Below are 10636 nucleotides of genomic sequence, written 5' to 3' on the forward strand. Positions count from 1 at the left end.
AAAAATCAGAGGACAGAACAAATGACACTGTTTACAGAAATGATAGCATAAAACTTTCCAAATATGGGGAAAGCACATAGAGGGGAGGCATACAGAACCCCAAATAGCCAGGATCAGAAAAGGGATTCTCCTGGCTCATCATAGCCAAAATCCTTGAAGTCCAATCCAAGGACAGAATCTTAAATGCTGTCAGAGAAAAGCAGTAAGTCATTTATAAAGGTAAATCCGTGAGATCTACAAACCTTCACACAAACCTTAAAGGCCAGGAGAGCTTAGAGTGAAGTGTTTGAAGCCCTCAAAGCTAACGTCTTCCCACAGAGCCCGTACGTCCTGCCAAACTGTCTTTCAGAGTCTGGAATAACTCTCCAGTTCTTCAGAATGACACCTGTGCTTAGCTGTGCAGCTCTCCTTAGCCTTAGGGAAAGGATTAAGGCCGAAAACCAGATGGGTGTATTTTCCCAGCACGTCAGGAGGGAGTCTGTCTAGATTCAAGGAACTCGCCTCAGCCTGCTGTGCTGAGGGCTTGTGTGTGGCTTTTCTGTTTTTTCTTTAGCCCTTTATTAGCTTTCAATGTTTCTATGTACTTTGACCTTGTCTCTCCACTGTTCAGCCCTCTAAGGTAACTTGTACAGACTTTTTGGAATTATTTGGTGATTTGTACCCGCTGAATAGATGAAGAAACTAAGTGAGAGCAGGAAGTGAAGAGGGCAGTGGACTAGAGGAAAGTGGTTCTTCACCGACTTACCAGTGGACCCTGGGAAGCCACTTAGGCCTTCTGATCGATGCTATTCAAAGTGTGCTCTGCGGATCCCTGCAATCCATGAACTGTTTGCTACCAGTTCCTAGGAGAGCAGTACTGAACTGAAATAGCAACGTGCACTTTCTCCCTGGCTCCTGGCTTACAGCTTTCGAGAAAGGAGAGGCAATTTTGTAAGAGACTTAGTGAAAGCAGGGGTCTTCGAAAACTTTCCAGGAAAGATGTGGTGGTACGGACCACTGGATGCCGTGAGCTGCAGCAGTTGGAGAGTGACTCCAGCCCGAGGGCCGCTGTAGCCCCTGAAGAGAGGGTTTAGACACCACACCAGGGAAGAGGCCGAGTCAGAGCAGCTGAGGGTTGGCTCTGTTTCAGGCCTCCCTGCTTCATATTCTCAAGGGATTGGGTGAGGGTCAGGCCTGGAGACATCCATGGTCAGGGAGCCTCCAGACCAGCAAGAGACATGTAGTGTTTGAAGATGCAGTGGACCCTCAAGTTATGACCAGCCTGACATATGAACAACTTGGGTAAATTAGGTTAATGGGAGACTCATCTGCCTCTTGGTTTTTTTTTTTTTCTCTCTCTCTCTCTTCCTCCCTCCCTTCTTTTCTTTACCAGTTTTCTGGGGCTTGCATAACTTTCCTTTGGCCCTTCCATGATTCTAATCTCTTTTCTTCTCTATTTTTTTTCCTCTTCTGTCTAATTTTTCTCACTTGAAGTATTTCTCTCTTATTTTCATTCTTTATAATTTATTTCTTTTCTCCCTCTTTTTCTTTTATTTCCCTTTCTTGCCAGTTTTTTGTCTAACCTTTGTCTAATTCTATAGATATCTTTCCACCCCCCATAAGATCTCTTGTCTCACTTTCTTCTCCTTCTTGTACCATAGGGCTTGAAGTTTCAAAGTTTCTCTCTTGCATTCCCCCACTCCCGACCCCTCTATCTTTGTTAGTCTAACTATAAATCTTTGTCCATCTTTTTATACTTAACTCTGTAAATTTACTGTTAAATTGTTTTCTACCATTAGCGAAGATATAGTTTGTTGCATTTAGTACTTATCAGCAATAAGTCAATATCTTAATGCTTAAACCATAATTGCCAACTTTATCTCTAGGATTAAGGGTGGTACATAATTGGTTTTTGTGGTATGTTAAGATCTAATTTGCCTTGAGTATTACAGCTGACCCACTTGCTATTAACAGGGCCACATACTTGTTGCTATTGCTCTGTAAGCCAACACTCAGATTACCTTCAGGACATTAACAATACTAGTGTCCATTCCCAGAGAACTTGGATGCTGGGCTAACTACACAGCATCCTCACCTCTCAAATCCACCAAGGTAGTTAACTCTTGGGACTTTAGCAAAGGATTATAGTTAACCACACCCAAAGTACATTCCTGGAAAGCACCAAAAGAGATCTCTGTGCTGGTAACAAAATCCTCAGACTATAAGCATCCTCAAACCTCAGCACAAAACAAGTACAAACAAAAACAATAGACATATGCAAAGAAAAAAAAACAACAAAATGTCTCCCTGACGTCCCAAAACCCCAAAGCCAATCCAGGGGATACCAAAGGACAGAAAAGTATAAACTATACAGCCACTTTAATTGAAAGGGGAACAGAGGAGTTAGAAAGCAGCTCACAGAAATATTCAGTGGGATTAGAGAGAATATGACTAAACAGATATTGGAAGTAATAACCAAAAAGATACAGGAGCTTTCAGAAGACCCTAATAAAAAGCTAGATGAACTATACAAAACATGAATGACCAAAAGGTTTCAATCAGAAATCCAAGCAATTAACAATCATATTGAAAGCATGGGCAGTAGAACTGACCAATGTGAGGACAGACAGAACCTCAGATCTGCAAGACAATGATACCTTCAAGGACCAAGTACTCAAAGACATCTTGAAAACGAGAGCACATGAAAAATGGATCCAAAAATTGCTAGAAGATGCAAAGAAGACTAGTCTACGAATAACTGGAGTAAGTGAGAAATGAGAAGGTAGCACAAAAGTCATAAAACAACTTCACAAAAATAATGGCAGAACATTTCTCAAATGTAAGGAAATAAGTGAACATACAATGAATGAGGCATACAGAACCCCAAATAGCCATGACCAAAAGAGAATCTCTCCACACCACATTCTACTCAAAACCCCAGATGTGCATCACAAGGTCAAAATTCTAAAAGCTGTGAAAGAAAGGCAATGAATCACAGAGAGGTAATGATCATGGCAGACTTCACTGTACAAAGTTTAAAGACCAGGAGGATCACTGCAAGTTTGAGGCCAGCCTGTCAGCCTGGGCTATACAGTGAGAGCCTGTCTCAAAAAAAAAAAAAAAAAAAAAAAAAAAAAAAAAAAAAAAAAAAAAAAAAAAAAAAAAAATCAGATGAGCTATTCCCCTTTTAGGTATTTTCACAAAAGACTTGTCATCGTACACAGTGATGTACACATACCCATGCTTAAAGCAGCACAGTTCATAATAGCTAAATCTCGGAAACAGCCTATATGCCCATCAACAGATGAGTGGATTAAGAAAATGTATTTATACATAATGGAGTACTACTCTGCCACACACTTGTGATGTTTGTAGGAAAGCAGTTGCACTTTATGAGAACATAATGTTAAATGAGGTAAATCAGACACACAAACTTGAACATTGCATTGTTTCCCTTATATTAAAAAGTTCATAGAAAAAAAAAGAGGAAAAAAAAAGTTATTGTATTCTAAGTGTTTTTCTGCCATCAGTTTCTAGTTGCACACCAGTATGGTGTGAGAGCTCACTTTGCAGGAGCCCCATAAGGTCTTTATTGTCACTACAAGCATCATCTATTAAAAAAAAAAAAAAAAAGATTGGGGCTGAGGATTTAGCTCAGTGGTGCTGTGCCTGCCTTGCAAGCACAAGGTCCTGAGTTCAATCCCTGTTACTAGAAGGAAAAAAATGAAAATGAGAAATTTGAATGAACAGTGCCCACAGGCTGCAATAAAATGTCCCATGAGAGCAGTTACCAGTGAATTAGGTGATGACCCTAAGTGTACCTCTGTAAAATGTTGCCAACAGACGCCTTAATGATTTGACAGAACTGCTTAAACTTTAGTTTCATCAAAAGAATATCTATATTACATTGCTTTCATTGGAAGATGATTTAATTTAACCATAATTTTATAGCATAAATCATTAGAGCTGATAATAGATGGAGAATTGAAAATGAATTTTGAAAATACATACTAATGTGCTTTATTTTGGATAAAAGTGAAAGATGAAAATTCTGAACACCTTAGAATGCCTTAAATCTTTTCCATTCTCACAAATTTTGGTGAAACTTATTTCTCCACTAGACTCTTTTTTTTTGGTACCAGGGATCGAACTCAGGCCCTTGCTCTTGTGAGGCAGGTGGTGGAAACTCTGAGCTAAATCCCTGGCTCTCCACTAAACACTTAGGAAAACAAAATATATAAACAGTTTGAACACACACTGCACCTTTTGTGTAGCGGTGCAGTCGGCTCTGCCTGGGTTATATCAGTTTACAAGCAGTCACGTTTTCAACCCTGAAAACCCTTCAACCTTGATCTACAAGTTCTTTTATTCAAAGTGGGAAAATACTATTTTGCTTATATTTTCTATTTAGTTATGATTACAGAATAAGAAAGTGATGTGTGGAACAGTACTTCTTTGTATTCATTACTTGATATGGGGCATTCAATAAACGTGTACAGGCTTTGCACTTATTTTATTTCTCCCAAGGTTATGTTTGTTATTCTCTTTATTGAAATGTAACTTTATGTGTTGGGTCTTACAGTAAAAATTTGGTTTTAATTTTATGTGTCTTTATGTTTCACTGTAATATATTTAGCAATTCATTTTTGTTGTATAAATAAAATGGTTCCCAACAGATTAAAAATTTTAAGAGCTGATCCCTCACCAGTCAGTTTTGAAAGTAATGTTCTACACATGAACTTCATCTATAAAGTGGGGAAGAATAGTCAAGTTTGGATTGATCACAATTTTGGGTTGTGATCCGCACTCCAGTGAATCAACAGCAAGGACAACAACAAAAAGATAGGGGGCGGGGGCGATGTTTTCCAATCCTTAGGGGAAGGCAAGTGGATTGTTCTTGAGTTTCAATCCATTTTTCCCACTAGAGGTTTTCATCCTTCCCTCTAGAGGGCAGTCAAGAAACACAGTAATTATCACTGTGGGTCGATCAGAAAGCTAAACTGAGAGATGGTATGAGCTCAAAAAATACAAAAACACAGACCAAGATCAACTGCCCAGTGAACGCATTAGTACCAGTACCATCCTGTGCCGAACTCCGAAGACTTGACGAAGAGTTCAAATCCCAGTGACCGTGTATTTGTAGCTAAAATCCAAAATGGTTAAGTGAAAAATGGGATGGACGGAAAGGTCACAGAGACCACTTTGGAAAATGAAAAAAAGACCTGGAGATAGGTGGCACCATAATGTGCTCGATACTCATGAACCATAGATTTTTTTTTTTTAAAGGTAAAGATGGTTGGTTTTATGTCATAGTTTAAGAGAGAATGAATAACATTCTAGAGCTAGAAGCCTGAAGGGGCAGCTCTAGTTCACAGATATAGAGGGGGACGAGCTGGGACGTGGGCCAGCATGTCACGGGGGCTGTCAAGCCCTTGCACTGGAAACTCTCCCTGTCTCTCTCTCTCTCTCTCTCTCTCTCTCATTCTATGATGCTACTGTAAATCTTAACCTATCATTCTGCCCGTGTTGGGCCCATGTGAAACTCAGGAAGCCCCTTTCTATTATTTGTCATTTCATTCATGCAACTTTGCCTGAGCACCTCTGCTGACTGGGGTGCTTTGACAGTCACTGACTACAGCTGTGCCAGACAGGCAGCTTTGCCCTCAGTGCTTAGAAAAACGTAGCTCTTTCTGATTAGGGCCTTCAATGTCCTGGGAACTAGTTTTATTTCAAGTCAGCATCTCCTCCAGTCACTGACAAGCAGGCCAGGGAGAGCTGCTGTTCCTAAAGTGTTCTCTTGAAATTGTAGGAAGAGGGGAAGACAAGAGGGACCTAGGGTTGCCTTGACAACAAGATCAAAAAAAGCCACCTAGCCCTTGTGGTGCCAGGGGCCGGACTCCCAGCCTAGGCTAACTGTCCCTGAATGGCATCTTTTGGCTCTAAGAGAGCTTCACTGACGTGAGCCTTTGAAATCCAGAGGAAGAGGGGCCCACACCTTGAGGAAGCCATGGCATGTCTTTACCAGCCTGGTTCCCATCCTGCAGTCGGGCACAGAGGCTGGCCTCACTCCACGGCTGCTAGAGATTGCTGGAGGGTCGCGGGCAAGAGTCCAGTTTGAGAGTCTACGAGGCCTCAGATAACACTCCAGCTGGGCCACAGCGCCGACGTGTGACCTTGGACAGTGTACATGTGCTTGAACCTCAGCTTCTCCATTTATAAAATGGAAATGATAAGAATAGTGGTTATGAGGATGAAAATGCATGATGTGTGTGAGGTTCTTAGAGGGCGGTAGACACAATTCACACTGGTTTGAAACATACACTGATCGGGAGCTCATCCAACGCCTTCATCCTACGGTGGGACCACTGAGCCCAGAAGCCTAGTGATGGTATAAAGACAACACAGTGTGGAGTTAGACAGACCTAGTTTTGAATCCCGGCTCTACCTATAGACTTTGAGAACTTCACTTATTCTGTAAAACGTAACACTAGGTTGCCCTGACGAACAACTGAGCCATACATCATGTTAAGCTCCTGGCACCAGAACTTAGTATATAGTGGTTGTCCAGTAAAATACTCCTTTGCTGCATTCCTTCTGTTTGGCTGTCCAGAGTCAAACCCAGGCCTAACTTTAAAAATGCAGGGCCCGGGGGTTTAGCTCAGTGACTCTGCCACCTGCCTCACAAGCACAAGGTCCCGAGTTCCATCCCTGGTATTAAAAAAAAAAAAATGCAGGCTAAATATTAAACCAGAGACACTAAACTGGCAGGAAGAGAGGTCAGGCAGAACTCTTCAAGACAGGAAAAGCTTTTATGAACAAAAATTCGGTCACACAGGCAATATCACAAAGAATCAGCAACTGGGATCTCATCTTATTAAATAACTTTTGTGGGGCCGGGAATTTAGCTCAGTGGCATCGCGCCTGCCTTATAAGCACAAGGTCTTGAGTACAATCCCAGCACACAAAATAAAAGCTTTTTTGCACAGCAAGAGAAACCACCAACAGAGTGAAGAGACAATTCACAATGTGGGAAAAAATTTTACCAGATGTTTCTCAAGGACTACTATCTAGAATGTACAAAAAACTCAAAAAAAAAAAAATCAGAGCCCCTAAATCTAAACACCCAATCCAGAAATGGGCATCTGAAATGAACAGACAGTTCTCGGACAAGGAAGTGGAAATAGCAAATGAACATATGAAAAAATGTTCAACATCACTGGTCATTCGAGAGAGACAGTTGAAAACAACTCTGAGATTCCATCTCCAGAAAGAACAGCTGCTATCAAGAAATCAATAACAAATGCCGGAGGGGCTGTGGGGAAAAAGGAGCCCTGCTCCACTGCTGGTGGGAATGCAGACTAGGGCAACCACTGTGGAAATCAGAGTGGAGACTCCTCAAAAAAGTAAAACTGGAGGTTCCATTCAACCCAGCTCTTCCCCTTCTTGGTATCATCCCAAAAGAATGAAAAGCATCACACTGCAGTGATAGAAGCACACCCATGTTTACAGCAGCACGGTTTGTAATAGCTAAATCTTGAAAACAGTCCAAATGCCATCAACCAGTGATTGGATAAACAAATGTGTGTGTGTGTGTGTGTGTGTGTGTGTTTTGTTTTTTTGTTTTTTTTATAAAATGGAGAACTACTCAACCATAAAGAAAGATAAACTAGAGACATTTCTAGGTAAATGGATGCACCTTGAGACCATACTCTTACGTGAAATAAGTAAGACACACATATGTAAATACTGAATTGTTTCCCTGGTGTGAAAAACTGAAAGTGTAAATGAGGACCAAAATGTCTAATAGATATTGTGAAATAGGAAGAAAATGTTCAAAGGGAAAGGGGAACTGAGGGCTGGTGGGGGGGGATGAGAAAAGAAGGAAAAATAGAAACAAAGCTTTTGTAAGTGGTGGGGGGTGGAGGGGTTGAGAGAAGGGAAGGGGAATGGGAAAAAATAAGAACCAAGAATTATCATGTACACACGCCTGTAATCCCAGCACTCGGGAGGCTGAGGCAGGAGGATCGCTGTGAGTTGGAGACCAGCCTGGGCTACACAGTGAGTTCCAGGGAAGTCTGAACTACATAGTAAGACTCTGTGAAAAAAATAATAAAATAGATATATCGTGTAGAGGTACAAATTTCCAATGATAAATGTGATCATAATGTATGCCTAAAATGTACCAATAAACATAACAATACATTTTTAAATGCAGGCCTCGAGTCCATACCAATCTCAGTTTTGCAGGCTTGGGAATCTCACATCTCATTTCTGACACTGGGCAACTTGGCCCCTCTCGCTGCAGTTTTACTAGCCTGTGAAATGGAAACGATCACAGACAGTTACTGCCTCCTGGGGCTCATGAGTACAGGCTCATGCTCTCTCCTGAACTGTCCCATAAATGCTTATTTTTGTGTACCTGCGAAAGACTCAGAACAGGGCCTGGCACACAGTAAAAGTGGTTGTGCTGCTTATTCAGTGAGTGAAATCTAGATACAAACGACATGAGTTATGGAGGAGAGGGTGACTTTCAAGAGGAAGAAATAGAGAAAACCAAGAAAACTTCAGTGCAGTTTCTCAGATCCCTCTTTTCTCATTCCAAATACTCCCACTGGCTGAACCTGGACAGGACTGTGGAGAGCGTTCTGTGGAAGACTCACAGTCCGTAGATAAACTCAGAACAGAGAGGAAAAGTATCTTGCCCAGGTGCGGAGGCAGAAGGAAAACTGCCAAATGTGTCCAATCCGAATCACCAGGACCCATGATTTTGTGATTCTACCTGGCAAGAGGGACTTTGCTGGCGTGACAGTTAGGAACTCTGAGATGGAAGTTTATCCTGCATTATCCTGGGAAGTGACAGGGGCTGGGGAAGGAGGTGTGACCACAGAAGCCAGAGCTGCAGGGACATAGTCTGAGCTGTGAGCCGGGGTGTTTGTGTGACCCCGGCCTCTGCTCTCCCCACACCCCCACACCGTGGTGCCCTCCCTTTGATCTGAGCCCTCATTTCCTGCTATTTTTGGAAGAATCAGATTTGCTACTTTTAGCTTTGATAAAAAGGCCCTTTCCCCACCCCGCCTTTAGGGACAAAGTCGGAGAGATTTACCTTCAGAAGGGGAAGCCAGGGGTGTAAACAGAAAGTAACCGTGTACCTCTTATCTGTGCAGATCTTCTCTAGGAAGAACTCACCCTGGGCGGGCCAGCGAGATCTGGGAAGTGCAGCCCATGCAGATAAGCAGTAATCTAATTCAGGATCACAAGTCCTGTGAGACAAGACGTGTGGGTGGGACTGAAAATTGGCGGGAGACCATTCTTTCCAGACCTGTGTCTCCACAACTAAACTGGACTGAAGACGCACGGACCCCCAGATGAGGCCTGAACCTCAAATACACATACACTCCTCCCTCCAATCCACAGGAGGTTGGCTTCTGGGGGACCTAAATCCAGCAGATGCACTGAAGGAGTCGTGGGGGGCAGGGGAGACATCGGAATGCTACTGCCTTTCTTATACTTGATTTTTAGAATTAGATCATTTTATTTTACACTACCTACAGGGTGGCAGCCGAGTAAGAAATACCACAACCGCTAGCATTTTCAAACACCTAAGACCGCTAGCATTAAGGTCACCCACCCCTGATGATCCCAGTTTCTGCCTGTCTGCATTTCCTCAGGGGAAGTCTCTCCCTGGCCTCTGCTCGGACCCCACGTTCTGGGCAGGTAGAGTTCTGGGCAGGTTGCTGGCCTCCAGGAAGGCCTCGCTGTGCAAACTAAGGAGAACTGGGGTTTCCCCCGAGGGCACGTGACCCCCTTGGCACTGGTCTTTCCACTTGGTGTCCTGACCTTTGTGCCGGAAATGACACCAGCCAGTGAGTAGGTGCCTCAGGAGCCCACAGGACCACAGACTATCTCACTTACCTCACGACTGAGGCCTGAACTTCCGCCCACCCAGCCCTGTCATCGTCACCTCAGCAGTCTAGAGGGCCAGAGAGGCTCCCCTCCTCTTCAAGCTGCCCTGGGACACCAGGCTTTCCCCAAGCTCTTGGCAGCAGAGTCAGTCAATGGCACTGAGGCCGAGAGTCGGGGCTCCTCGGTCTACAGGCTAAGGGGGTCAAAAGGGCTGACTAAGCCCCCACACCATCCAGTGGGCATAATCAGTTGGCACTTACTACTAAGCAGCACAGCAGAGGAAGAGCTCCGGAGAACAGGGGACCCTGACTAGAACAGGAAGTGGTCACTGTGATTCAACCACAGAGCTTTTCCCTGAGTGTCATCTGTCAGAAGCGACACAGCCTTTGGGGAAAGTCACTGCACTGGGGTGGAGTGTGGGTGGGGGGTGGTTAGGGGGAAATAGGGCATCGAAACCAGGAATGAGAGCAGCCTGTTGCCACCCCGGTAACCAGGACAGGGCCTCCCCACCTCAGTCCCAGGCAGAGTTATATATACAGTATTTAGAAGGTGTAAGCTAAGCAGCAGTAAATAATAGCTGTTATTATTTGATGTTCATTACAGTCAAAGACTCTCAGAGGTGAAAACCTTAGCCGGAAATCATTTTCAGGAAAATAAATCTGAGGGGTCAAGAGGGGTGTGATGTTTCCAAGGCCTCCTGTGGGCACAGCTGCACCTAGAACCAGATCTCCACTTCTCAAGCCTTTCCTTCTTC

General features: G+C 43.5%; 1 pseudogene; it reads right to left on the minus strand.

Moving 5' to 3' along the window:
• Nucleotides 1-272: 272 nt before the first annotated feature.
• The window catches only part of LOC104869399, a 37703-nt pseudogene continuing 27339 nt past the window's right edge, over nucleotides 273-10636 (minus strand).

This window comes from Fukomys damarensis, unplaced genomic scaffold (assembly GCF_012274545.1).
Source record: "Fukomys damarensis isolate Sample0158 unplaced genomic scaffold, DMR_v1.0_HiC HiC_scaffold_8, whole genome shotgun sequence".
In the NCBI taxonomy this organism is placed as follows: Eukaryota; Metazoa; Chordata; class Mammalia; order Rodentia; family Bathyergidae; genus Fukomys; species Fukomys damarensis.